The sequence below is a fragment of the Triticum dicoccoides genome, chromosome 7B (assembly GCF_002162155.2).
Source record: "Triticum dicoccoides isolate Atlit2015 ecotype Zavitan chromosome 7B, WEW_v2.0, whole genome shotgun sequence".
In the NCBI taxonomy this organism is placed as follows: Eukaryota; Viridiplantae; Streptophyta; class Magnoliopsida; order Poales; family Poaceae; genus Triticum; species Triticum dicoccoides.
In genome coordinates, this window is record NC_041393.1 from 658,911,075 (window position 1) to 658,937,859 (window position 26,785).

General features: G+C 43.3%; 1 long non-coding RNA gene across 3 annotated transcripts in view; it reads left to right on the forward strand.

Annotated features, from left to right (window-relative positions):
* LOC119341762 overlaps positions 1–18,869 on the forward strand; it is a 22,248-nt gene extending 3,379 nt beyond the window's left edge. Inside the window, exons 3-5 of one of the 3 annotated variants that reach the window (XR_005165274.1) lie at positions 330–473; positions 18,162–18,207; positions 18,293–18,869. This is a non-coding gene — a long non-coding RNA (uncharacterized LOC119341762). Of the gene's footprint in view, positions 1–329; positions 661–18,161; positions 18,208–18,292 lie in introns of those variants that run through there. The other 2 variants (XR_005165275.1, XR_005165273.1) reach the window with 2 other exon arrangements.
* The last annotated feature ends 7,916 nt before the right edge of the window (positions 18,870–26,785 follow it).

The window sequence follows — 26,785 nt, forward strand, 5'->3', positions numbered from 1 at the left end:
GAAAGTAATGGTATCAGGCAATATAAGGCAGAATCGTGAGAGAAAGGAAATAAGGCAGAATCATGGGAGAAAGGAAACTACTATCGCGATAATTGGGGACTCCTGATTGCTATCATCCCCGGATTTATCTCACGTCCCAGAATCTTATCTTGTGCTTTTTTATACCCCAGTTTGACAAAATTACTGGAGTTATTTCCGTAGTGCATTTTATCTGCATAAATATTGGGTGTGGCCTACCTTCCTTCTGTAACTGCGGGCTGTGTAATAATTCAGAAAAGGCACACCCTTTAAATATTTGTCAAACTTAATTTTTTGTTTTTGAAATTAAGGCAACTGCGAGGACTACCAACAGGCATACCTGCTACGTGTTGGTGATGAGCAAGCTAGCCAAGGGGTAGCACAGTGAATCGATGAAGAAGCTGGAATCCGAATAGGAGGCATATTTTCAACTGGTTTGACGCATGTTGGAGGAGGTATTCTCGCCCACTGTGGTTATCCAGCATTTTAGCCTATTACATGCCTTATCTTATTTTTTGAATTATGTACAATATATTCTTTTGATTTTTTTTCTGTAAAAAGAAAGCATGTGAGCTCATGTGCTATAGATTTGGGAACAACATATGTGCAACATAGTAGTAATAATGCCTTTTAACTTCAATATATTCCATGTATGTCATAGACTCTTCCAGTTTTCATTACAAATATATCAGAGAGCATAGCACTTAGGCGTTCAAGAACATCTTTAATAGAACAGAATTCGGGCTGATAAATTTAGATAGTACAAAATATACAACACAAAGTGTTCCTTATTATGGATGATCTGACACCATGACATGGCATCATTCCACCATCTTCTTCTATTCGAAATAGGTTTACAAGTTGGCACATCTGGAGACCAATAACCACATTAAAGCCTCAATTCTCCTGAACACGAAATATTTGTCAAACCTGAATCAGCAGAAATTATGAAGTGATTAGTGCATGGCAGGACTTACGGCTACTAAAATGATAAACTTCTAAGGAGCTTCTTTCATAAGTTGGTTTTCAACGCGAACATAGTAGGGGAAAGAAATATGGAATAATGCACTTGCCTCATCTCTCCAAAACATCTTTGTAGACAATGTTCTTAGTGCTTTTCCCGGATTTATCGACATCCTTGTTTGGCTTGGCCAAAATCCGTGTCGTCTCTCTCGACACTCCTCTTGACAATACAACATATAGTTGACCATGTGAGAATACTGGCTCGGGAAGGTAAATGCCAACATTTGGGATGGTCTGACCCTATGCCTTGTTAGTTGTCATCGCAAAACTCAGACGGATGGGGAACTGTTTTCTCTTAAGTTTGAAAGGAAGTGAGATGTCCTCCGAGGGTGACATAGGGATCCTAGGTATAAACACCCTCTTTCCAGCATGCTGACCACCAAGAACCTCTGCACCGATTGCATTATCCTGAAAGGCTTTGATCATAAGCTGTGTTCCATTGCATAGACCATTATGAGGGTCGAGGTTCCGTAGCAGAATGACCGGGCAGTTGGCCTTTAATTTCAAAACATGTGGGGGCAAGCCATTTGGTGTGATCGAGTTCATAAAATCAATTGTGTAATTATTCTGTAGGCCATCCTCGATTGAGTCAAAACTATGGTATAACTTTTCTTCACCTGGAAACATGGAGATCATCTTGTCATTCAGGTCATCGACATGATCGTTCTTGGTCGATAGAATAGCACGTGCACTCATGTACTCTATGGATGTAGCATTGGCATGCAACGATGGGAAGACATCTTCGATGAGCATGTTAATAGCTTTTTCATCCTCGGTATAGCCAATGACAATGTCGTCAGGGAGACGGACATAGTCGTCGCCAATTGTCTCTTTAGTTCCATTTCCTATCCTTAGGAGGTATTCCGAGAACCAAGGATCAGCCTGTGCCCGCATATTGCATGTGATACGTATCTTGTGGGTCTTCTCCCAAAGATAGGATCTCAGAAGTGTAGCATCCGTGATTTGTGCTCTTGTCCCACGTGTCACAACGGGTAGGACCTGCCTGAAATCACCACCAAAGACGACAACCTTTCCTCCAACGGCAAAGAACATTCCATTATATCATGTAGTGATCTATCAAGCGTCTCAACTGTTTGACGTTTTGTCATAGCGACTTCATCCCAAATTATCAAGGACGCCTGTCTAAGCAACTCCGATGTACCACTTTGTTTTGTGAAACTGCACATACTATTGTCAGTGAGCTTGTTTGGTATTTTGAACCAAGAGTGTGATGTCCGTCCTCCAGGCATTATCGACGCTGCAATACCAGATGTAGCAGTTGCAATCGCCATTTGGCCCATGGAACGCACCTTAGCAAGCAATGCCTTGTACAGGTACATCTTCCTAGTGCCTCCTGGACCATCAACAAAGAATATCTGGATTTTTTTTGTTCATCACATGATCCATTATGTCATTGAAACTAGCCAACTACTCATTGTTCAAACTGCTAAATAGATCTAGATGTTCTATGTCCCCGGTGATTTGCCTCTCTTCTCTTACCTCTCTGTACTCGCCGTCATAAGAACCATCGGTCTCTACTAGATCCGGAAGTCCATAGTTTTTAATATCATTTCCCATGGATTGCAACATATCCCTAATATCTCTAAGGACCATCTGCTCAAGTATGTTTGGACCATGGAATGGTTAACAAAAACTAAGGGGTTTGTTAGAGCCGCATTTGCAAATGGCCAGGAATTTAGCTGGTGCCCCTGTGTCCGGTGCGTCAACTATAATCAGAGGGACGAGCTTCAAATGAGTAAACACCTGCAGAAGTTTGGTTTTACGCCTGGTTACACGGTCTAGACATTACATGGTGAGTCTGCCCAACGTGCCAGAGCCGAGGTGGTTCGTCGTTGCACCGACGAGTATGGTACCGGGACCGCAGACATGGTGCAAGACTTTGACGATGCTCGGGACTCGGACGAGGAGATGGAGGAATCTGCAAAGGCCTTCACTGAAATGTTGGAGTCCTTAAAACGTCCTCTCTATGAGCACACTGAGCTTTGTCAGCTGGATTCAAATAATGGCTTTGAAGGCTCAATTCAACTTGGGCAGAGAATGCTACGACGCGATGATGACAGTTTTCGAACGATTTCTATCCAAAGGCCATGTGCTACCTACAAACCTATACCAGTCAAACAAAATCCTCCGTGCTCTTAAGATGCCCTATGAGAAGATACTTACCTGTGAGAAAGGATGTGTCTTATTTAGGCTTCAGTATGAGGACTTGAAGTATTGTCCCATTTGCAATTCTTCCAGGTATGTTGTAGTAGAAAATGGTATGGGTGAGAATACGCAGACCAAAATACCCATTAAGGTTCTTCGTGAAGGAAATATGCCCTAGAGGCAATAATAAAGTTATTATTTATTTACTTATTTCATGATAAATGTTTATTATTCATGCTAGAATTGTATTAACCGAAAACATAATACATGTGTGAATACATAGACAAACATAGTGTCACTAGTATGCCTCTACTTGACTAGCTCGTTGAATCAAAGATGGTTAAGTTTCCTAGCCATAGACATGAGTTGTCATTTGATTAACGGGATCACATCATTAGGAGAATGATGTGATTGACTTGACCCATTCCGTTAGCTTAGCACTTGATCATTTAGTATGTTGATATTCCTTTCTTCATGACTTATACATGTTCCTATGACTATGAGATTATGTAACTCCCGTTTACCGGAGGAACACTTTGTGTGCTACCAAACGTCACAACGTAACTGGGTGATTATAAAGGTGCTCTACAGGTGTCTCCGAAGGTACTTGTTGAGTTGACGTATTTCGAGATTAGGATTTGTCACTCCGATTGTCGGAGAGGTATCTCTGGGCCCTCTCGGTAATGCACATCACTATAAGCCTTGCAAGCAATGTGACTAATGAGTTAGTTGCGGGATGATGCATTACATAACGAGTAAAGAGACTTGCCGGTAACGAGATTGAACTAGGTATTGAGATACCGATGATCGAATCTCGGGCAAGTAACATACCGATGACAAAATGAACAACATATGTTGTTATGCGGTTTGACCAATAAAGATCTTCGTAGAATATATGGGAGCCAATATGAGCATCCAGGTTCCGCTATTGGTTATTGACCGGAGATGTGTCTCGGTCATGTCTACATAGTTCTCGAACCCGTAGGGTCCGCACGCTTAAAGTTCGGTGACGATTTATATTATGAGTTATGTGTTTTGATGTACCGAAGGTAGTTCGGAGTCCCGGATGAGATCGGGGACATGACGAGGAGTCTCAAAATGGTCGAGACGTAAATATCGATATATTGAACGACTATATTTGGACATCAGAAAGGTTCTGAGTGATTCGGGTATTTATCGGAGTACCGAAGAGTTACGGGAATTCGCTGAGGAGTATATGAGCCTTATTGGGCTTTAGGGGAAAGAGAGAGGGGAGGCTGCGCGCCCCCCAAGGCCTAGCCCGAATTGGACTAGGGGGAGGGGCTGCATCCCCTCCTTCCTTCTCTCCTCTCTTCCCATTCCTTGACTCCTAGTCCTATTACATGGAAGGTGGGGGGGATCCTACTCCCGGTGGGAGTAGGACTCCCCAGGGCGCGCCTTTGAGAGGGCCGGCCCCTCCCCTCCTCTCCTCTTTTATATACTGTGGCAAGGGGCACCCTATGAACACACAAGTTGATATGTTGATCTCTCCCAGCCGTGTGCGTTGCCCCCCTCCATCATATTCCACCTCGGTAATATCATAGCGGTGCTTAGGCGAAGCCCTGCATCGGTAGCATCATCAACACCGTTATCACGCCGTCATGCTGACGGGACTCTCCCACAAAGCTCTGCTGGATCAGAGTTCATGGGACGTCATCGAGCTGAACGTGTGCTGAACTCGGAGGTGCCGTACGTTCGATACTTGGATTGGTCGGATCGTGAAGACGTACGACTACATCAACCACATTGTGCTAACGCTTCCGCTTTCGGTCTACGAGGGTACGTGGACAACACTCTCCCCTCTCATTGCTATGCATCACCATGATCTTCCGTGTGCGTAGGTAAATTTCGAAATTACTACGTTCGCCAACAGTGGCATCCGAGCCTGGTTTTATGCGTAGATGTTATATGCACGAGTAGAACACAAGTGAGTTGTGGGCGATACAAGTCATACTACTTACCAGCATGTCATACTTTGGTTTGGCGGTATTGTTGGATGAAGCGGCCCGGACCGACATTACGCATACGCTTACGCGAGACTGGTTCTACCGACGTGTTTTGCACACAGGTGGCAGGCGAGTGTTTGTTTCTCCAACTTTAGTTGAACTAAGTGTGGCTACGCCCGGTCCTTCTGAAGGTTAAAACATCACTAACTTGACGAAATATCATTGTGGTTTTGATGCGTAGGTAAGAACGGTTCTTGCTCAGCCGTAGCAGCCACATAAAAACTAGCAACAACAAAGTAGAGGACGTCTAACTTGTTTTTGCAGGGCTTGTTGTGATGTGATATGGTCAAGACGTGATGAGATATAAGTTGTTGTATGAGATGATCATGTTTTGTTGAAGTTATCGGCAACTGGAAGAAGCCTTATGGTTGTCTCTTTATTGCATAAGATGCAAGCACCAAATAATTGCTTTACTTTATCGCTATGCGATAGCAATAGTTGCAAGAGCAATAGTTGGCAAGACGACCATGTGATGACACATTGATATAGATCAAGATGATGGAGATCATGGTGTCATGCCGGTGACAATGGAGATCATGACGATGCTTTGGAGATGGAGATCAAAGGCACAAGATGATGATGGCCATATCATGTCACATATTTTTGATTGCATGTGATGTTTATCTTTTATACATCTTATTTTGCTTAGTTCGGCGGTAGCTTTATAAGATGATCTCTAACTAAATTTCAAGATAAAAGTGTTATCCCTGAGTATGCACCGTTGCCAAAGTTCGTCGTGCCGAGACACCACGTGATGATCGGGTGTGATAAGCTCTACGTTCATCTACAACGGGTGCAAGCCAGTTTTGCACACGCAGAATACTCGGGTTAAACTTGACAAGCCTAGCATATGCAGATATGGCCTCGGAACACTGGAGACCGAAAGGTCGAGCGTGAATCATATAGTAGATATGATCAACATAGTGATGTTCAACATTGAAAACTACTCCATCTCACGTGATGATCAGACATGGTTTAGTTGATTTGGATCACGTGATCACTTAGATGATTAGAGGGATGTCTATCTAAGTGAGAGTTCTTAAGTAATATGATTAATTGAACTTTAATTTATCATGAACTTAGTCTTGATAGTATTTTGTAAATTATGTTGTAGATCAATAGCTCGCGTTGATGTTTCCCTATGTTTTATATGTGTTCCTAGAGAAAACTAAGTTGAAAGATGATAGTAGCAATGATGCGGACTGGGTCCATGATCTGAGGTTTATCCTCATTGCTGCACAGAAGAATTATGTCCTTGATGCACCGCTAGGTGACAGACCTATTGCAGGAGCAGATGCAGACGTTATGAACGTTTGGCTAGCTCAATATGATGACTACTTGATAGTTTAGTGCACCATGCTTAACATCTTAGAATCGGGACTTCAAAGACGTTTTGAACGTCATGGACCATATGAGATGTTTCAGGAGTTGAAGTTAATATTTCAAGCAAATACCCGAGTTGAGAGATATGAAGTCTCCGACAAGTTCTATAGCTAAAAGATGGAGGAGAATAGCTCAAACAGTGAGCATGTGCTCAGATTGTCTGGGTACTACAATCGCTTGAATCAAGTGGGAGTTAATCTTCCAGATAAGATAGTGATTGACAGAGTTCTATAGTCACCATCACCAAGTTACTAGAACTTCGTGATGAACTATAGTATGCAAGGGATGACGAAAACGATTCCCGAGCTCTTCGTGATGCTGAAATCAACGAAGGTAGAAATCAAGAAAGAGCGTCAAGTGTTGATGATTGACAAGACCACTAGTTTTAAGAAAAGGGCAAAGGGAAAGAAAGGGAACTTCAAGTATAATGGCAAGCAAGTTGTCACTCCCGCGAAGAAGCCCAAAGCTGGACCAAAGCCTAAAACTGACTGCTTCTACTGCAAAGGAAATGGTCACTGGAAGTGGAAATGCCCTGAATATTTGGTAGATAAGAAGGATGGCAAAGTGAACAAGGATATATTTGATATACAGGTTATTGATGTGTACCTTACTAGTGTTTATAGTAACCCCTGGGTATTTGATACTTGTTCGGTTGCTAAGATCAGTAACTCAAAACAGGAGTTACAGAATAAACAGAGGCTAGTTGAGGGTGAAGTGACGATGTATGTTGGAAGTGGTTCCAAGATTGATATGATCATCATCGCACACTCCCTATACTTTCGGGATTAGTGTTAAACCTAAATAAATGTTATTTGGCGTTTGCGTCGAGCATGAATATGATTTGATCATGTTTATTGCAATACGATTATTCATTTAAAGTCAAAGAATAATTGTTGTTCTGTTTACATTAATAAAATCTTTGATGGTCATACACCCAATGAAAATAGTTTGTTGGATCTCGATCGTAGTGATACACATATTCATAATATTGATGCCAAGAGATGCAAAGTTGATAATGATAGTGCAACTTATTTGTGGCACTGTCGTTTGGGTCATATCGTTGTAAAGTGCATGAAGAAACTCCATAAAGATGGACTTTTGGCATCACTTGATTATGAATCATTTGATGCTTGCGAACCGTGCCTTACGGGCAAGATGACTAAAACTCCATTCTCCGGAACAATGGAACGCGCTACTGACTTGTTGGAAATAATACATACCGATGTATGCGATCCAATGAGTGTTGATGCTCGTGGTGAGTATCATTATTTTTTGACCTTCACAGATGATTTGAGCAAATATGGGTATATCTACTTAATGAAACACAAGTCTGAAACATTTGAAAAAGTTCAAAGAATTTCAGAGTGAAGTGGAGAATCATCATAACAAGAAAATAAATTTCTACGATCTGATCGCGGAGAAGAATATTTGAGTTATGAGTTTGGCCTTCATATAAAACAATGTGGAATAGTTTCACAGCTCACGCCACATGGAACACCACAGTGTAATGGTGTGTCCGAACGTCATAACCGCACTTTATTAGATATGGTGCGATCTATGATGTATCTTACCGATTTACCACTATCATTTTGGGGTTATGCATTAGAGACAACTGCATTCACTTTAAATAGGGCACCATCAAAATCCGTTGAGACGACACCTTATGAACTGTGGTTTGGCAAGAAACCAAAGTTGTCCTTTCTTAAAGTTTGGGGCTGCGATGCTTATGTGAAAATGTTTCAACTTGATAAGCTCGAACCCAAATCGGAGATGTGCATCTTCATAGAATACCCAAAGGAAACTGTTGGGCACACCTTCTATCACAGATCCGAAGGCAAGATATTTGTTGCTAAGATGGATCCTTTCTAGAGAAGGAGTTTCTCTCGAAAGAAGTGAGTGGGAGGAAAGTAGAGCTTGATAACGTAATTGTACCTTATCCCGAATTGGAAAATAGTTCATCACAGAAATCAGTTCCAGTGATTCCTACACCAATCAGTGAGGAAGCTAATGATGATGATCATGAAACTTCAGATTAAGTTACTACAGAACCTCGTAGGTCTTCCAAAGTACAGTCCGCACCAGAGTTGTACGGTAATCCTATTCTGGAAGTCATGTTACTAGACCATGATGAACGTACGAACTATGAGGAAGCGATGATGAGCCAAAATTCCGTGAAATGGCTTGAAGGCCATGAAATCTGAGATGGGATCCATGTATGAGAACAATGTGTGGACTTTGGTGGACTTGCCCGATGATCGGCAAGCCATAGAAAATAAATAGATATTCAAGAGGAAGACAGACGCTGATAGTAGTGTTACTATATACAAAGCTCGACTTGTCGCAAAAAAATCAACAAGTTCAAGATGTTGAATACGATGGGATTTTTTCACTCGTATCGATGCTTAAGCATGTCCGAATCATGTTAGCAATTGCCACATTTTATGAAATCTGGCAAATGGATGTCAAAACTGCATTCCTTAATGGATTTATTAAAGAAGAGTTGTATATGATACAACCAGAAGGTTTTGTCAATCCTAAAGGTGCTAACAAAATGTGCAAGCTCCAGCGATCCATCTATGGACTGGTGCAAGCATCTCGGAGTAGGGATATACGCTTTGATGAGTTGATCAAAGCATATGGTTTTATACAGACTTTTGGAGAAGCCTGTATTTACAAGAAAGTGAGTGGGAGCTCTGTAGCATTTCTAAAACTATATGTAGATGACATATTGTTGATTGGAAATGATATAAAAATTCTGGATAACACAAAAGGATGCTTGAATAAGAGTTTTTCAAAGAAAGACCTCGATGAAACTACTTACACATTGAGCATCAAGATCTATAGAGATAGAGCAAGACGCTTGATAAGATTTTTCAATCAGCACATACTTTGATAAGATTTTGAAGTAGTTCAAAATGGAATAGTCAAAGAAGGAGTTCTTGCCTGTGTTGCAAGGTGTGAAGTTGAGTAAGACTCAAAACCCGACTATGGCAGAAAATAGAAAGAGAATGAAAAGTCATTCCCTATGCCTCAGTCATAGGTTCTATAAAGTATGCTATGTTGTGTACCAGACCTATCGTATACCTTGCTCTGAGTTTGGCAAGGGAGTACAATTTTGATCTAAGAGTAGATCGCTGGACAGTGGTCAAGAATATCATTAGTAAGGACTAAGAAAATATTTCTCGATTATGGAGGTGATAAAAGAGCCTGACGTAAAGAGTTACATCGGTGCAAGCTTTTACACCGATCCAGATGACTCTCAGTCTCAATCTGGATACATATTGAAAGTGGGAGCAATTAGCTAGAGTAGCTCCGTGCAAAGCATTGTAGATATAGAATATTTGCAAAATACATATGGCTCTGAATGTGACAGACCCGTTGATTAAACTTCTCTCACGAGCAAAACAAGATCATACCTTAGTACTCTTTGGGTGTTAATCACATAGCGATGTGAACTAGATTATTGACTCTAGTAAACCCTTTGGGTGTTGATCACATGACGATGTGAACTATGGGTATTAATCACATACAGATGTGAATATTGGTGTTAAATCACATGGCGATGTGAACTAGATTACTGACTCTAGTGCAAGTGGGAGACTGAAGGAAATATGCCCTAGAGGTAATAATAAAGTTATTATTTATTTACTTATTTCATGATAAATGTTATTATTCATGCTAGAATTGTATTAACCAGAAAAATAATACATGTGTGAATACATAGACAAACATAGTGTCACTAGTATGCCTCTACTTGACTAGCTCGTTGAATCAAAGATGGTTAAGTTTCCTAGCCATAGACATGAGTTGTCATTTGATTAATGGGATCACATTATTAGGAGAATGATGTGATTGACTTGACCCATTCTGTTAGCTTAGCACTTGATCGTTTAGTATGTTGCTATTGCTTTCTTCATGACTTATATATGTTCCTATGACTATGAGATTATGTAACTCCCATTTACCGGAGGAACACTTTGTGTGCTACGAAACGTCACAACGTAACCTGGTGATTGTAAATGTGCTCTACAGGTGTCTCTGAAGGTACTTGTTGAGTTGATGTATTTCAAGATTAGGATTTGTCACTCCGATTGTCGGAGAGGTATCTCTGGGCCCTCTCGGTAATGCACATCACTATAAGCCTTGCAAGCAATATGATTAATGAGTTAGTTGTGGGATGATGCATTACATAACGAGTAAAGAGATTTGCCGGTAACGAGATTGAACTAGGTATTGAGATACCGACGATCGAATCTCGGGCAAGTAACATACCGATGACAAAAGGAACAACGTATGTTGTTAGCGCTTTGACCAATAAAGATCTTCGTATAATATGTGGGAGCCAATATGAGCATCCAAGTTCTGCTATTGGTTATTGACCGGAGACGTGTCTCGGTCATGTCTATATAGTTCTCGAACCCGTAGGGTCCGCACGCTTAAAGTTCGGTGACGATTTATATTATGAGTTATGTGTTTTGATGTATCAAAGGTAGTTCGGAGTCCCGGATGAGATTGGGGACATGACGAGGAGTCTCGAAATGGTCGAGACGTAAAGATAGATATATTGGACGACTATATTCGGACATCGGAAAGGTTCCGAGTGATTCGGGTATTTATCGGAGTACCGGAGAGTTACGGGAATTCGCCGGGGAGTATATGGGCCTTATTGGGCTTTAGGGGAAAGAGAGAGGGGAGGCTGCGTGCCCCCCCAAGGCTTAGTCCGAATTGGACTAGGGGGAGGGGCTGCGCCCCCTCCTTCCTTCTCTCATCTCTTCCCTTTCCTTGACTCCTACTCCTACTACATGGAAGGAGGGGAACACTACTAGAGAAAAGCATACTAGTGGCGCTGGTTTTTTACATACCAGTAGCGCGGGCACCCGCGCTACTGCTAGGGCGCTATATTATTTAACAGTAGCGCGTTTCTAAACAAGCGTTGCAGCTAAAATACTTAGTAGTAGCGCCTCTTTCTCCACCAACGCTACTACTATCATCACGTAGTAGTAGCGCCCTATTTTCTCCCCACGCTACAACTAGGTAAATAGAAAAAAAAGCAGTCAGGTGCAATATTCATGGAAATCAAGACAAGTCCAGTGCAAATAAACTAAGTTCATAGAACCATCTCACAAACATTAACGACAGTACCACATTTAATATAACCACACAACTCACAAACTCATATATAGTAGTCAACAATGCATGGATAGATCATGGTTGATAAGTCTACTAGGTAGTCATACTAGCATATATATGGTTCAACAGCCACACGCATGCATATGTAGTTCTAGATGATGTCGATGACGACCATCATCCTCAAGCCTGGGCGGTGGGTGTTCGTGATAGTAATTAGGATTGCCTGTCCAACATGAAGATTTTTGCCGACGAGGAAGCTCTTCTACCCAACCGAGTTGAAGTGTGTGCGACCGTCCGTGTCTACGCCGTACGCACAAGTGGTGACAGAGCCCCTTGCGGTAAGGCGTATTCCAGCAGAGCCTTCTTCATCCGGCTTGATACCACAACTCTCAGATAGGCTCTTTGGCAATTTCTGAATAAGAAACACATATCAATTAATAAGTAGCCTCACACATTCTACACTATCAAAAGACAATACTACATTTCTGCTAAGATGAATTCTACTAATAAGTATATATGAATTCTACACTATTAGCGGTTCTTTGGATTCTACACGAAGCATATATATCATCGGACTCTACACTAAGTATATATATCATCGGACTCTACACTAAGTATAACAATAAAGCATATAAGATTCACTAAGCATATAAGATTCACTAAGCATATATATCATCAGACTCTACACTAAGTACAACAATAAAGCATATAAGATTCACTAAGCATATAAGATTCACTAAGCATATAAGATTCACTAAGCATATATATCATCGTACTCTACACTGAGTATAACAATAAAGCATATAAGGTTCACTAAGCATATAAGATTCACTAAGCATATATATCATCGGACTCTACACTAAGTATAACAATAAAGCATATAAGATTCACTAAGCATATATATCATCGGACTCTACACTAAGTATAACAATAAAGCATATCATCAAATTACTCTAAAAACTACAGTAAATGCAACATACCATGATATGCCGATCAACCATGGTACTTGTCAGGCGGGTCACGAATGGCACCCCGACGAAGTCAGCACGTGGCGGAATGATGTCCCATAGGTTGCACACCTCCTCCTCGATCAACTTCATTCTCTGAGCTACGATGGCATCACTGAGTGGGTCGTCATCATCCTCATCATCCTCATTACCCTCATAATCTTCTGCTTTGTTGACATATATCACGGCCAGCTTGGGTCTTTCAGCTCTGAAGGAGAAGCTGATCAACTCACCACCGGTGATACGCATGTGGGCGATGAAACGGACCCATCCATCTCCTCCCACCTGCGTCATCTTTCGTCCTTTCTCGATCTCCATAGTGTAGGGCCCCCAAGGAGCCTCAAAGGTCACAGAGTCTCCAGTCAGATTGTTGAGTTCAGACCTCACATTGCATGGGACGATCTGTGTACAAAAATCAAAATGATATATACATGATGCATTAATGCCAATAACACTAAAAACAAAATGGTAGTTACTAGTTTCATATAATTTATTACCGTCGCGTGAAGAAAACTAGACTCGAAGTAGATGCCGAACAGCGTGCCAGTTGCAAGGCTGCTGGTGCACCTTGACTAGCACCGTCGACATGGTGGTGGTGGTGGTGGCGCCATTTCCATGAAGCAATATGATTAAAGGATTAACGATCCAAAAAGTAAACATAAAGTTTTCATAGAGTTCACATGGCAAGCAAAATAACAACTAAAAAGTAAACATAAAGTTCAGTCTAGGGGAACACTTTATCTATTCCCACATCCAAAAGTTGAACCAGCTTAGAATCTTCCAAAACACAATAAGTAAACATCCATTCCACCTTTGGCATCAGATGCACAATAATTAAAACTATAAAAGGCAAACACCCCCCTTTTCGATCAGATACAACTCTCTGTCTATCTGTGTTTTCTTTTTCTAAAATTTACCAAAAATGGGCTCACTAACAGCATCATAACAACTTGGCCATTTGAGCATCACCACATATAGATACTCTCTTCAACCTGAAAGAGTATCGAATCAAGCATTGATTTTTCCATGAAACCACATAACAGTGAGGGCTTCTTGGTCATATCTTTATATGCATCAACAAAGAAGGTAGTGGCAGTAGCCAAGAATTGAAACCCTCAACCGTTGTTGTCATATCAGAGCTAAAAAAATGCTCACGATTCTACGGTCGAGCACTATGGTTGTTCCAGCGAAGGAATGACAAGTAGTTACAAGTACTACATCAATGATCCTAAATGCCGGAAACAATAGTCACGTATCGTGACAACGTGATACGGTGGGACGCTCTCATCCTCGGCCGATCACGTTAGCTAGTTTAGCTGCTAGCTCCCGCCAGCACACCATCTTCAGGACGAGCGCGCCAGCCCTGGAAGATGCGGTTTGCCCGCTCAATTGTGGACTACGAAATCACGCCCTAGACGACACCAGGGCTCTAGGAGCGTATCTCGAAAGCTCCCATGGCACCATTTTAGAAGGGGAGCCGATCCTACGACCACCATCGACAAACTTGAGCGTGTGGAGGCGTTCACGCAACCACGGACGATGGATAATCATTCCCATTGCAGAAGCCTATCATCTACACAAAACGACACACGACAACCGACGCCGCCCGTGGCTCCTCTCCGGAAAAGGCACGACATGGACGCCCCCTCTCTAAACCCTAGAACACTAGGCACCACCGCCGCCACCACTGCTCCAGGGGCAGCAGCCAAGAATTGAAACCCAAGTTTCAATTATATGTGCTAAAAGCCTCTACTTCTCTAGCTACTTCTCTCTACTCTCTCCTAAGTTTCGGTGAGCAACAAAAAACCTCTACTTCTCTCACCTAAACCCTCTCTCTACTCTCTCCCCAATCACACGAGGAGCATGTCGCATTGAAGCACGGAGCCACCGTGCAATCCCTAAATCCCAAAACATGGCGAGCCGCCGTGGCAAATCGATTTGAGCCTAGCTAGTGTGGCGCGCGCAGGAAGGAGGAGATCGAGGGGGACTTACAGGGCTGGAGCATCGGAGGAGGCGAGAGGCGCCTGCGCATTGTGGCGGCGCACGGCACCGTCGACGGGGGTGAGGCAGTCGGGGACGAACCCTAACCGCGGCGGCATCGTCGGGTGGAGGGGATCGATTGTGAGAGTGAGGGGCGCGGGGGCGCTCGGGCCGGTTTTCTTTTGCTCTAGTAGTAGCACTGGTTAGAGGCCGGTGCTACTGCTAAGCCCACCAGCTGTAGCGCCCGTTCAAAACAAACGCTACACCTAAGTGGGCTACTATTTTTTCCCTGCGGCCCATGTAACAGTAGCGCGGCCCAATCAAACAAACTCTGTTGTTATATATTAGTAATAGCGTGTTTTCTGCCCAGCGCTACTGGTAAATACTAGTAGTGTGGGGTCATAAACAGGCGCTACTGGTAAACTTCTATCTATAAGCATTTTCCTAGTAGTGGAATCCTACTCCCGGTGGGAGTAGGACTCCCCAGGGCGCGCCATAGAGAGGGCCGTCCCCTCCCCTCCTCTCCTCCTTTATATACTGAGGCAATGGGCACCCATGAACACACAAGTTGATCTGTTGATCTCTCCCAGCCATGCACAACAACACTCCTGTCAAAACAATTTTGTGGGTCGCTCCCTTCGACCCATATAGCTGCCACCTGAGAAGTCGCTGGGGCATTGTACCTACGTTGATCCAACTTGATATTTGTGTTTAGTGAGATCATGTACTCATCTTGAAAGCCTGCGCATAAGGGTCCGGCTCTAGTATTAACAGAATTTTATGTATTAGTTCTATATTCAGATTTGGAGACCTCTTAGCCCTCTGCACCAAGTTATGATCTGTATCATAAATATAGAGCTGCAAATGCCTAGGACCATTATCAGCTGGCACCAGATCATCAAGAGCGTGGTACAACCCCCCACATGCACGAAAGGTATATACTCCGGTTCCTACCGCAGTGCTTACTCGACGATCAAGGGTGACTCCAAGACTTGTGAATGAGAAGTGAGAGTTGAAATACCGTATGTTGTCTCAAAAATATTTAGCATCATCATCACCTTGACTTGTGAACAGCCATTTAAACTCATCCGGAACCCCAGGTGTAAACAAACCTACTTTCCCCTTTCTGTAACAAAATGCAGGTCCCTCTACTGAGACCGCAATGCTCCACAGTGGAAGTAGTCCCTAACTTTTCTAAGGACATGGTGATTTTTGGGTAGGTTCATGTACACCCTAGCATGAGGATCATTTGTGTGTGTTCCATCAGTGTGACGTCGTTCAACTCGGTAGGATTCAAACTCAATATCTGAAACATAATTTGAATATTCAGGCACCATTTGTTACAGAAATGACAATATTATATTATATGGTAACTCATCACAGCAATAAGGTACCTTGGTGGGCGAGCATCCTAGCTTCTTCATCAGGCTCAAGGTATTCAGCTTGTAGAAGGTTTCCGTCTGCACAACATTCTATAGTAGGCAAATATTAGTTTGTAGAAGATATTGTATATTAAAGACAGAACCATGTATGCATTAATGCGAACCATCAATATTGTTTGTGTTGCCATCCGGCTCCAGTATTCCATATGCATCATTGTCGTGGTCGTTGCCTGGCGGAATATTCAGCTTGTAAAATGGGCAAGAATGAGCGATGAATGAAAGGAATGAACTAAGCAGTAGTCAATTAAAGCACCATTATAAGTGTCGATGGGATTGTGTCCACATGACGGCACAGTAAGTATGTTGTCTGGGCTCATCCTCCTTCCAAAGTTTTGTATCCGGTACGTATCATTTGTGTGTAGCCAATCACAATCTTCATCAGCTACAGAAACATTGAGTGGCTGTCAGTTAGGAAATCAAAGATTGGATAAAAAGTGTTTTATGTACTGTGCATCACCTGTATTGGATTGATTTTGTTCTCCGGCTGTAAGGACTATTGTTGACGATTTGGCTCGCCTCCGCTTGTCATGTAGGCTTTGCAATATCCCTTGCTTATGTTGCTCATACCTGGCATTTTCCCTCTGCCTCTTGAGTGCTTGTTTTACTTATGTACTAGATCATTTTTCGTTAGAATGATAGTAATTTCTGTGCACATACATATATAGGCATGAAATATGTAGGTTTAACTTATGTTCAGGCATTTCGGGAAATCTAAAATCTAAAATAGATTGCAATTCAACAACATTTCAAGTCGCATGGTAACCAAGACGCGAATTGGACAGACAAACTCAGCTTAGTTTTGATCTCAAGCCTGATGTACAGATGTCATGCAACTAAACAATGTTGAAAAACTTGAATCATTATATAAAGGAAATAAACATGTACAAAAAAGAAACAATGTTGAAAAACCTCTTGTGAATAAATGGTTGAATATATTTCGAGATAAGAGAATAAAGGGTACTACTACATCATGCAAGTCCAAAGGAAGATGCTAGATTACAGGACTGCGATATCACATTTTTCAAAAGTAGATATATCTTGTCGGTAGCAAGTAGCAACACACATGAATCGTTAGTTCCCAAATTAAACGATGATGAGTAGTGCCACGGCTGTGCAGTGTGCCACAACAGCTGGGCAGATGACACAAGTTTTTGTTAAGAAAACACTTCACTATTCTAGATAAACTACAACCCACTGCTTGCACTGACAATAGTATGATGCAAGGTTCATAGTTACCTTTTATTACAAAGTCGGCACATCTTATTTTCAAAATGGTTACTTTATCACACAAAATAATTTGTAGTACATAACAAAGAGAAAATACCTTGAGAGCTATATCTATATTCTGCATGTGGTCGCTCCTTTGCAATCTTAGAGAAAGTATGAAACCACTGAACATAGTAAGCATGTCGAAGAATAAAACAATCAACAAAACATGCAAAAACTGACCAAGACCTATAAACTGGGCAACAGCACCATATCAGTCTTAGCAGGAGATGTAAGTTTAGATTTTTCTTCCAATTGATCTACAAATTAAAGACAATTGTGTACAGTGACCTTGCTGTTCCAAGATCTGAAGAAATAAACTGCAACAACATGGCTTCGGGAGTTTGCTAAAAAAACATGGCTTTTGGGAGCCGCGGCTGCTCTCTATCATGATATAAGAATCCATATGTTAACATTTCTGTCCAAGAATAGGCTATCATTACTTTGTTAGTTCTGTAGATGGACAAAATCTGAGGTGCTGAATTTTTTATTAGTCCAAATCATAAGATGGAATTAAAGTTTACCCCCAAAAACATAAAATGAATTAAGCACCTCACTTGGACTTCTCTAATGTGCCCATTCATGTTGAACTCTTCATTTTTTGCAGTGTAGACACAAAATGTCATATAATGGAAACATTTAGAGGTAACAACGATTGGTTTGATAAGCATCAGCGCAGTTAATATCCGAGTGCATTTTCTCTTTCTTGTGTATTTCTGCAGGTCGTCACAAATTAGAATGTTGTGACCAGCTTTTACTTACATGAGAGTAAGCACTTACATCTCAGGAAGACCGCCATACATAAAATATTCCATTCAAACCTAATTCACTTCTAATGCTTCTGCACATGCAGATCTCGATCATCTCCAAACTTCGCAGAAGTGGAACGATTCATGGTTGTACGTTTCCATATGGAGAGCAACACCAATTCTCCTATTTGTTTTACCTGGATGGTTGTATTAATGTACTATCAAACCATGGAATAGTATCAAGGATGCAGAGGCATGGTGAGTAGAAGCGGATTGTCGATGTACCATTCTGGTCGTCGTTGTTGCCCGATCATGGAGGTCGCACCCGCCGGATGTGCTTGCAACTGCTGAATAGAACCGTTCTCGTGGGTGTGGCTGGTGTCCATGCCTATTCAACACACACCAACACTCGCCACGGTATTGCCCGTGTCCTGCAGGCTAAGCAGGTCCATGAGCGCCTGCACCCACCTCTTCTTCTTCAAGTGGTGATTTGACTGTAGACCATGCAACATCAAGTAGTATGTGAGTTATCGAATACAAAAAGGATGCCTGAACTACAAATCATCAAAAATCAAAATCTAAGGACCAACATGTTCAGAAGCTATGGAAAAATGTTCTTCACCAAAATTTTACTGCAGCTTATTCCTTTTCTTTTCTTTTCCTTCACAAACCTGCACAATTATCAGAAGAAAATTATCTCTGATATATATTGAGTACAGCTCAACACTGAACCACTACTGGAAGTGAGTTTTGGGAGAAGGGTTGGGGGGACAAATGTGGAGAAAAAAGAGTTACCGCTTAGAATGTACCTTTTGTTCTCTTGAAGCTCGCCTATCGGAGCACAGTCACACATGAGGAGCTTGGCTCGGAGAAAGATCGAAGGCGTCGCTGCCGGAGGGCAGGGTGCGAAATAGCGGAAGTGGTGGGATCCCGTGCTTTCTAGTTGCCGTCCTCCATCTTCTTCTCTCTAAGAAACAGTGTTAGACAGAACGGCGATGGTAGCGAGAACTTGATCCATGCGGCGGTCGACGTTGCAGGAACGACGATGGCGGCGCTGGCCTCGCACACACAACAACACTTGGGCGGAGCGAGAGAAAAAAGGGCAAGAGGGGCGGGATGAAAAGAAACCAAGGCTCCTAGAGAACCAGCGACCCAAAGGGAATAGAAGAACGACGGAGGAGGCCGAAGCGGCGGCGGCGGCGGCGATGTGCCTAAGATTTATCGAGAGGAACCTGCATCGCCTCGCACCCTTTTCTCCCGAGTAGACGCATCGGCTTCACAGAGCAGCGTCTATATTTCTTAGTGAGCTTTTTGCAATAGTTAGGCCCGATTAACCACGGTGCTCAGAAATTTCCACCGGAGTAGCTGCCTCTCGGACAGTTTGGCCCACTTAGCGTGAAAAATCGGGACAGGGCAATCATCCAACGGCCAGAAACGAGTAAGACATAAGATCTAACGGCCAAAATCATTGGTGGCTTGAGAGAGCTCGCTTTAGGCTCGGTTTTTCTGTCCTTAATATCAAGTGATAATTAGGTATAAGACAAATTGAACAACCATAGTTTTTTTACTCTGTATGATAGTTAATATGAGCCACAATTGACTACCATATGAATTGTTGCCTCCGTAGGCTTGAAGTGGCGGTCGTAAAACAATCAATTCGAAGGACCCAATGGCAGAGTCGAAATTGTTGACATTTTCGTTGTTAGAAACGGCTGTATCTGGTGTTCTTAATGAATTTGGACCATGAAGTGGAGTTAGATCACTCATTATCACATCAACAGGTATGCCTGCATCATAATTGTATGTACAATATCAGTTGTTGACACACAAACGCCGATGGGTGACACACAAATATCCGTTGTAGGACAACACATGACCTTCAGCGGTTGTTGTGTGTTGTTGTTGGGTGACAGCAGACTGCACACTTGGCCTCTCCACAATGTCTAAATCTATCAGAAATAACACTTAATTAACATGATTTTACTTGTCATTCACGACATGCATGATAAAGGACAGGTAAAATGGAGTAACCAGGTGACATGGCCCCGGGTGGCTTTGATGGAGTGTTGGTTCCATTTACAATAGCGGTGGTAGCCTTGTTACGATCCCTTGCCTCCTGTCGTTTTTTTAATATTGCATCCCTGTTTAGTGCATACCTCTCCCTTTCCCTCTGTCTCTTTCGCTCTTTTGGATCTGTTGATTGACCTGCGGGGCAATGACATATGCTGGATTTACAACATATAAGTAGGAAAGAGTAGGTGATATATGTATATTTACCTGAATTGGTATTGTTCGTCACGTCCTGAAAGGGAGTACATACTCCACTACGCTGAGAGGATGCCATATTGTCTTCTCAATGATTTTTTTTGTGAATTTCAACCCTTCGGCAACTCAATGTGACATGCTGATCATGATTGTACTTTAAGTATGACATTTCAGAGTACAAATTACAGAATGTCAGATTAAAAGATCAATTACATTTGTCTTTTGCCTCATCTTCCACCTTGCAAATTAATCTGATCTAACCTGTGCACTGGCAGGGGTGATGACACCGGAGGTAGGGCAGCACGCCAGTTGGAGGCCGTCCACCGGGTGGAGGACGTCGCGGACGCCTGGGGCGAGGGCAGCGTGGCGAAGATGCCGGGGCGAGGAGAGGTAGGGCAGCAAGTTGGGTGGAGGATGTCCAGCAGGTTGAGGACGTCGCGGAGACCAGGGCGAGGATGGCGGGGCGGCTGGCCGAGGCGAGGCGGGGCGGATGGCCGAGGTGAGGTTCGTGTACTAATGCTGGTGTTGATCGTGGAGTTTTGTGGGATGGTGGCTGCGTTGATTATGGAGGTATGTTAAATTCCCTAGAGGGGTCATCGTTGGGCTCTGTAGCATCCTGGACGGGAGAGTCTGCCGGCAGAACATTTCTTTTGAACCGTAGATCTGATTGTAGTTTGGTGGATGTAACATGGACAGTAGGGATGGCAACGGGGCCCCATACCCACCAAACCTGTGGGGATTTCATCTATTAGGGGGTGGGGATGGGCAACAAACATCCCCATGGGGATATTTACCAAACTAATTTGTCGTGGAATTGTCACGTCAGATGTCCTCGTGAAAGGACTTAGTTGTGGAGCCATCGCAACTAGGAAGCTTGAAGGGGTTAATCGGGACAAGGGACACAAGAGGCTTTATACTAGTTCGGCCCCTTACGGTGAAGGTAAGGCCTACGTCTAGTTGGGTTGGTATTGATGTTTTGATGACCAGGGAGCGAGATACGCTATGCCCGACTCTCGATGAGTTGTTTCTTGCCCTAAGCCGCCAGCAGGTCGTCCCTTATATACACGGGTTGACGCCCTGCGGCTTATAGAGTCCCGACCGGCTTATAAACAGTGTCCGACTCGGTGATTAGTTAAGTATACCTTATGATACAAGTCATATTACTATGGCGGTTTATTACAACGGGCCTTAAGTCGCCTGCGGGCCTTAAGCCCTCTATGAACCGCCATCTTCACCTTTGGTCTTGGGCTTCTCTCTGGTAAGTCTTCTTTGCGTAACCCGGCCCCTCCTGGGCAGCTTACACAAATAGTTATATCTCGAACATTAGGCCCCAGATTGATTTGAACATGTTCATGTCAATCTTAAAATACCTTATGGAACTGTCCTTCAGTATTTTGTCTTGCGCGAAAATTTTAACCCGCCGTGATGTCATCATCTAGATCCGGGTTAAATCATCATGACGTCATCTTCAATAAAACTTATTTTTACTCCATCATATCCTCCAACGGATCTTTGCCTTTACTGACCATCCCGAGAATCGAGGCGTCAGGGCCGCTGGATAATAAATTTTATCTCCTCGTTTCTCGTGCCGCCTCAGTTATCCTTCTCTTATAAATAGGCGCGACCCTGGTCTTCCCATTCTCCTCCTTCCAGTTGTCTTCTTCCTCTCGCTGCTTCTCTGTCGCTCGAGCTCTGCCGCCGCCGCCATCACAGATCTCATCTTCACCAACTCTGGCCGCTGCAACAACCTGGTTTGACCAGAGAAACGCGATGAGCCTCCGCTGCAACCCTGCATTCGTAAGTCTCCTCTTTCCTGCCTCTTAGATCCACATTAGGACCTTCGAGTTCGTCGGAGTTCATCACCATTAGAACCAAACCCTAGTTAGTTCTCTTCTTAGATGCCTCTTCTGATCTGAGAATGATAAAAATGGCCGCGGTAGTTGTTTTCGCACTTGTTTTGGATATAAAACAGATCCCTTTCTCTGCCTAAGAGCCTCATTCGAGCCTATGAACACGTCTGCATCAGCTTTTAGGTCTAGAAAATTTTCTTATCAGAACAGATCTTTGATCTCCAACAACAGTAGCAGATTATGAAACCTGTTTGTATCACCCAGAAAACTGCTTCTGTTGAATACGTTTAAACTCAACTGCCTATGTAGCCGGTTCGAATAGATAACACTGATCTGTTAACCTTATTTGCTTCTTACGACCTTAAGAGGTTTGAACTGCTTTGGATACCTATGGCGGCTTATACACTGTTGCACAGCTATCCTTATATCATTAGGCCCCTTATTAAGCTGCCACCTTGAATAATTAAGATATTTCTTCCGGGTTAAAATTGAACCGCCATCTTTTTATTTTGTCATAGGCCAATTGTTGTCATGGCTCCTAAGGCTGCCAAGGCCCCTGTGACCTGCAATTGGGTCCCGTCCATAGATACCAAGAGTAAACTGGCTGAGTTCGTGAAATCTGGCCACCTGCCAAAAAAGGAGGTCATGTCTTATCGTGCCCCTGACCCGTCTGAATAGAGGCCTCAACCCAAAGAAGGGGAGGTAATAATTTTTACGGATCATTTGAGCCGGGGATTTGCTCCTCCGGGTCAAAATTCTTCAGGGAGGTTTTGAATTTCTTTGACCTTAGACCTCAAGAGATCGGACCCAATTCCGTGTCAAATATTTGCAATTTCCAAGTCTTCTGTGAGGTGTACCTGGGAGAGGAGCCAAGTCTGCTATTGTTCAGGGAACTTTTCTACATGAACCGGCAAAATGAAAGTGCCAACGGGCCCAGTCTTGAGCTTGGCGGCATCTCGATCCAGCGACGGAGAGACTGCCTTTTTTCCTTATGTTGAGCTACCGAGTCACCCAAAATCTTGGAACCAAACGTGGTTCTACTGTCAGGACACTTCTCCGGCTGATGAGAAGCCTCTGCCCGGCTTTCGCGCCCTGCGCCTTGAGTCCAACCATCCGCTAGCAGACAAACTGCCGGCCGTTGAACGTCTGCCTCTCAATCCCACCATCAAGAAGATCAAAGCTCTCTTGGGAAACGGTTTAAACGGCATTGATCTGGTCCGAGTCTGGGTCACTTGGCGAATACTTCCCTTAAGCCGCCGTGTCGGTTTAATGTGTACTTCCACAGGCGAAAAGGATGACCCGTTACGCCACAGTCCTGACGACTTACCAGATGATGTGGTGGATGCTACGACCCAGTCGCTGTTGAAGGAGGGCACTGTGACGAGTAATACCTTCGGCTTACTTCCCTTTTGCAAGGAGAACCCGGCCCCTGCCATAAGTTATCAATCTTAATAAATACTCTTTGTTGTATTATACCTTTTTTGGTACTCATAATTCCTTATCCTTTTCCACAGGCCGATGATAACTTCTGGAAGGTCAAATATGACCATGAGGCTGCCAAACAAGCCAGGACGACCAAGAAAAACGGAAGGAAAGCCACCAAGACGGGAACCTCAAAGAAGAAGAAATCCAGTGCCTCCGACTTACTCAAATTGGAGGATAGTTCTTCGGATGATGAAGAGGTAATCTTTAAATTTTCTTAATTCCCTTGTCATTACCTGTCTGACATTCTATCCCTTCAAGAGGATACGGGGAACAGTCAAGCAGCCGATGAAGAGGTAACTATAATCTCCTCTGACTCAGAGCCTTTGCCCAAGCAAAAGATCCGAAGGGTGACCCGGAAAGTAAGATTTTCACATGCTCTTGATTATCAAGATCCTCAATTTCTTTTGAAGCAACAACAGCTTGTGAACCGGAGGCCGACCCGAAACAACAAGGATGCGGAACTCTCCTCTGGCTTACCTGACGTAACCAGGAAGCGTCGGACTGAGGTTATCTCCGATTTATGTTCTGTCTTACCGTTAGCGGGCTTAATTCGTCAACCTCTCAATTCGTCTGACTCCAATTATCAGGATACCTCTCCTTCTTCCGGCGAATCCATGCAATCAAATATGCCGGCTTTCAAAACTGCTCCCGGGTAATGTAACCTTATATACCTTTGAGCTTTACTTTACCCATGCTTGCATATTCATCTTTCTGCCTTTGTTAACAACATGCAAGTGAAACCCAGCAAGAGGGCAAAGAAGAATAAGCCGTCCCAAGACCCGATTGTAACTGAATCGGTGATTAACACGTCTGCTCCAAACAGCCCTACCCATCAGCCGCCGCCTGAACCGGCTTCTGATATTCCAGTGACAACCTTGATCCGCCCGCCGAAGATACTCTCAACAGTTCTGATAACCCGGAGACTCCTAGCCTGGTCAAGACAAATGACCCGGAAGTTGAGATTGTGAGGTCTCAGTTTGTTGAACCAGGGCGGCCTACCGTCCTTGCCAAATGTACTGCCAAGGAAGAACTTTCCGAACGCCGAAAAGCCAAGCAGGACATTACTGATTATACTCACTTAAGCATTGGTGATATAGTCTCGGGCTATCTGAATCAAGTGCATAATAGCCGTGACCTGGAAATTGACATGGTAAAACAAATACACCACAAATCTGAGGTATAACTTATACTATTTACCTGAATCTTACATACTGTACCAGCCCCCAAGTCTATTGCTTATGAATAAATATGATGTAGACTTAGAAATCTGCTCTACTTGTTAGTTTATCCGGTTCAATGAGGATATATCTAACCCGGTTATAACATGATAGTTTTAAATTTGCAATATACATTAGCCCCCAAGGGTCAAGTATCTTTACTTGTAAAGTGCTTGAGACTTAATATGTGTAACCCGGTATGGTAGGTTTAAAATTCTTCAGCATACATTAGCCCCCAAGTGCCAAGTACCTTTACTTATAAAGTGCTTAGGACTTGAATGTTACCTTACTATGATCCTTACCATAACCTGGTGTCAATTCAGGCCACCATAAGTCAATTTGAATCGGTGCTTGCTGTCCTGAAGAGTCGTCTGGAAACTCAAGAACTTGAGACTCAGAAGGCCAATCCCAAATTTGAATTCAGTGTCTCTGAAAATGAGAAGTTGAAGAAATATTTTGAGTCAGAGAAGAAAGCTTGGGCTGATGAGAAGGCTTCACTGGTGACTCGGGCCGAGACATCAGAACATCTCTTGCAGAAGCAACCACCGAGCTGTCGGACTTAAAACGACAGATATCTCAAATGGTCTCAGCCATCTTCGGTAAGTTATTGTGCAAAACCTCAAATATTGCAACCTTACAATGACTATTGTAATAATTACTTCCGGCTGACTGTTATGCTTGTGCACACACAGGCCCCAGGAGTACCAACCTGAAGCAAAACATGCTGATCAAGCTTAAAGCATTTTACACCTTAGTAGAACAGCTATACTCCGGGTCACAACGTGCCTTGGCCGTTGTAGCCTTATCAAGCACTCCTCCCCACCTTCTGCAAGACGTGTTGAAGAGCCTCGCTTATCTTCCTCAGCGGATCCAAGACTTAAGGCGGGCGTCCTCAAGAGCCGGGGCCGTGGCCGCATTGAGCCGGGCTAAAGCATGGCTCCCAGAACTAGACCCGGCCGACCTTGCCCTTGGATACCCAAGTCTGAAGGAGGACGGCACTGTATTTGACGACCATGATTTCACCGCCTGTGTCAAAGCCATACGTCATGTGGCAACCCTTATTGGAAACAACACTGACCTTAGCAAGTATGCGCCGGCTTATGACAGTGAGAACCGGAGAATTCCAAACACTCCATATGATCAAATCAGCCTGATCCCTCCAATTTGTAAGCATACTTTTGCCCCTGAAGTGGACCCAGCCGGTTCAATAGATGATGAAGCTGAGTTTGAAGCTTTGAGCGGCATTGACTGGGCCTCGTCAACTTTCCAGGACAAAACAGCCGATGGAGAAGCGGAGAAGGATAACCCGGAGTCTTCAAGCCCGCCGAAGGAATGAATCGCCAGGCGCTTTGCAAAAAAACAATGCTTCATTTATTTAGACTCGGGGAGTCTTGTAATAGGGTAGAAAAAACTTCCCAATGTTTGTCATGCCTTCGCGCATGTTCCTAGCTCTTAACACTTTCGTAAACCGCCACTGCTATATATTTCTGGCTTTTACTTCCTTGGCGTTTTAAATTTGCTTGCCTTATTCTGCGATCCTTTGACAATCTTTCCGGCTCATATGATGTTCACCCGACACTTAACAACCCGGGGTGATAAATATTAAACCGGAAGAATAAAAAAACATCTCATAACACCTTTAAGAAAGGTCTCAAGATAATCAAAGTAATTATACTTCTGATGGATAATAAACAACATTCACAGGCTTCTGATTCGAATACGATCAGTAAACCGTCCCAAAGGGGTTAAGCTAAGATTCGGATATGATCATATAGCCCCC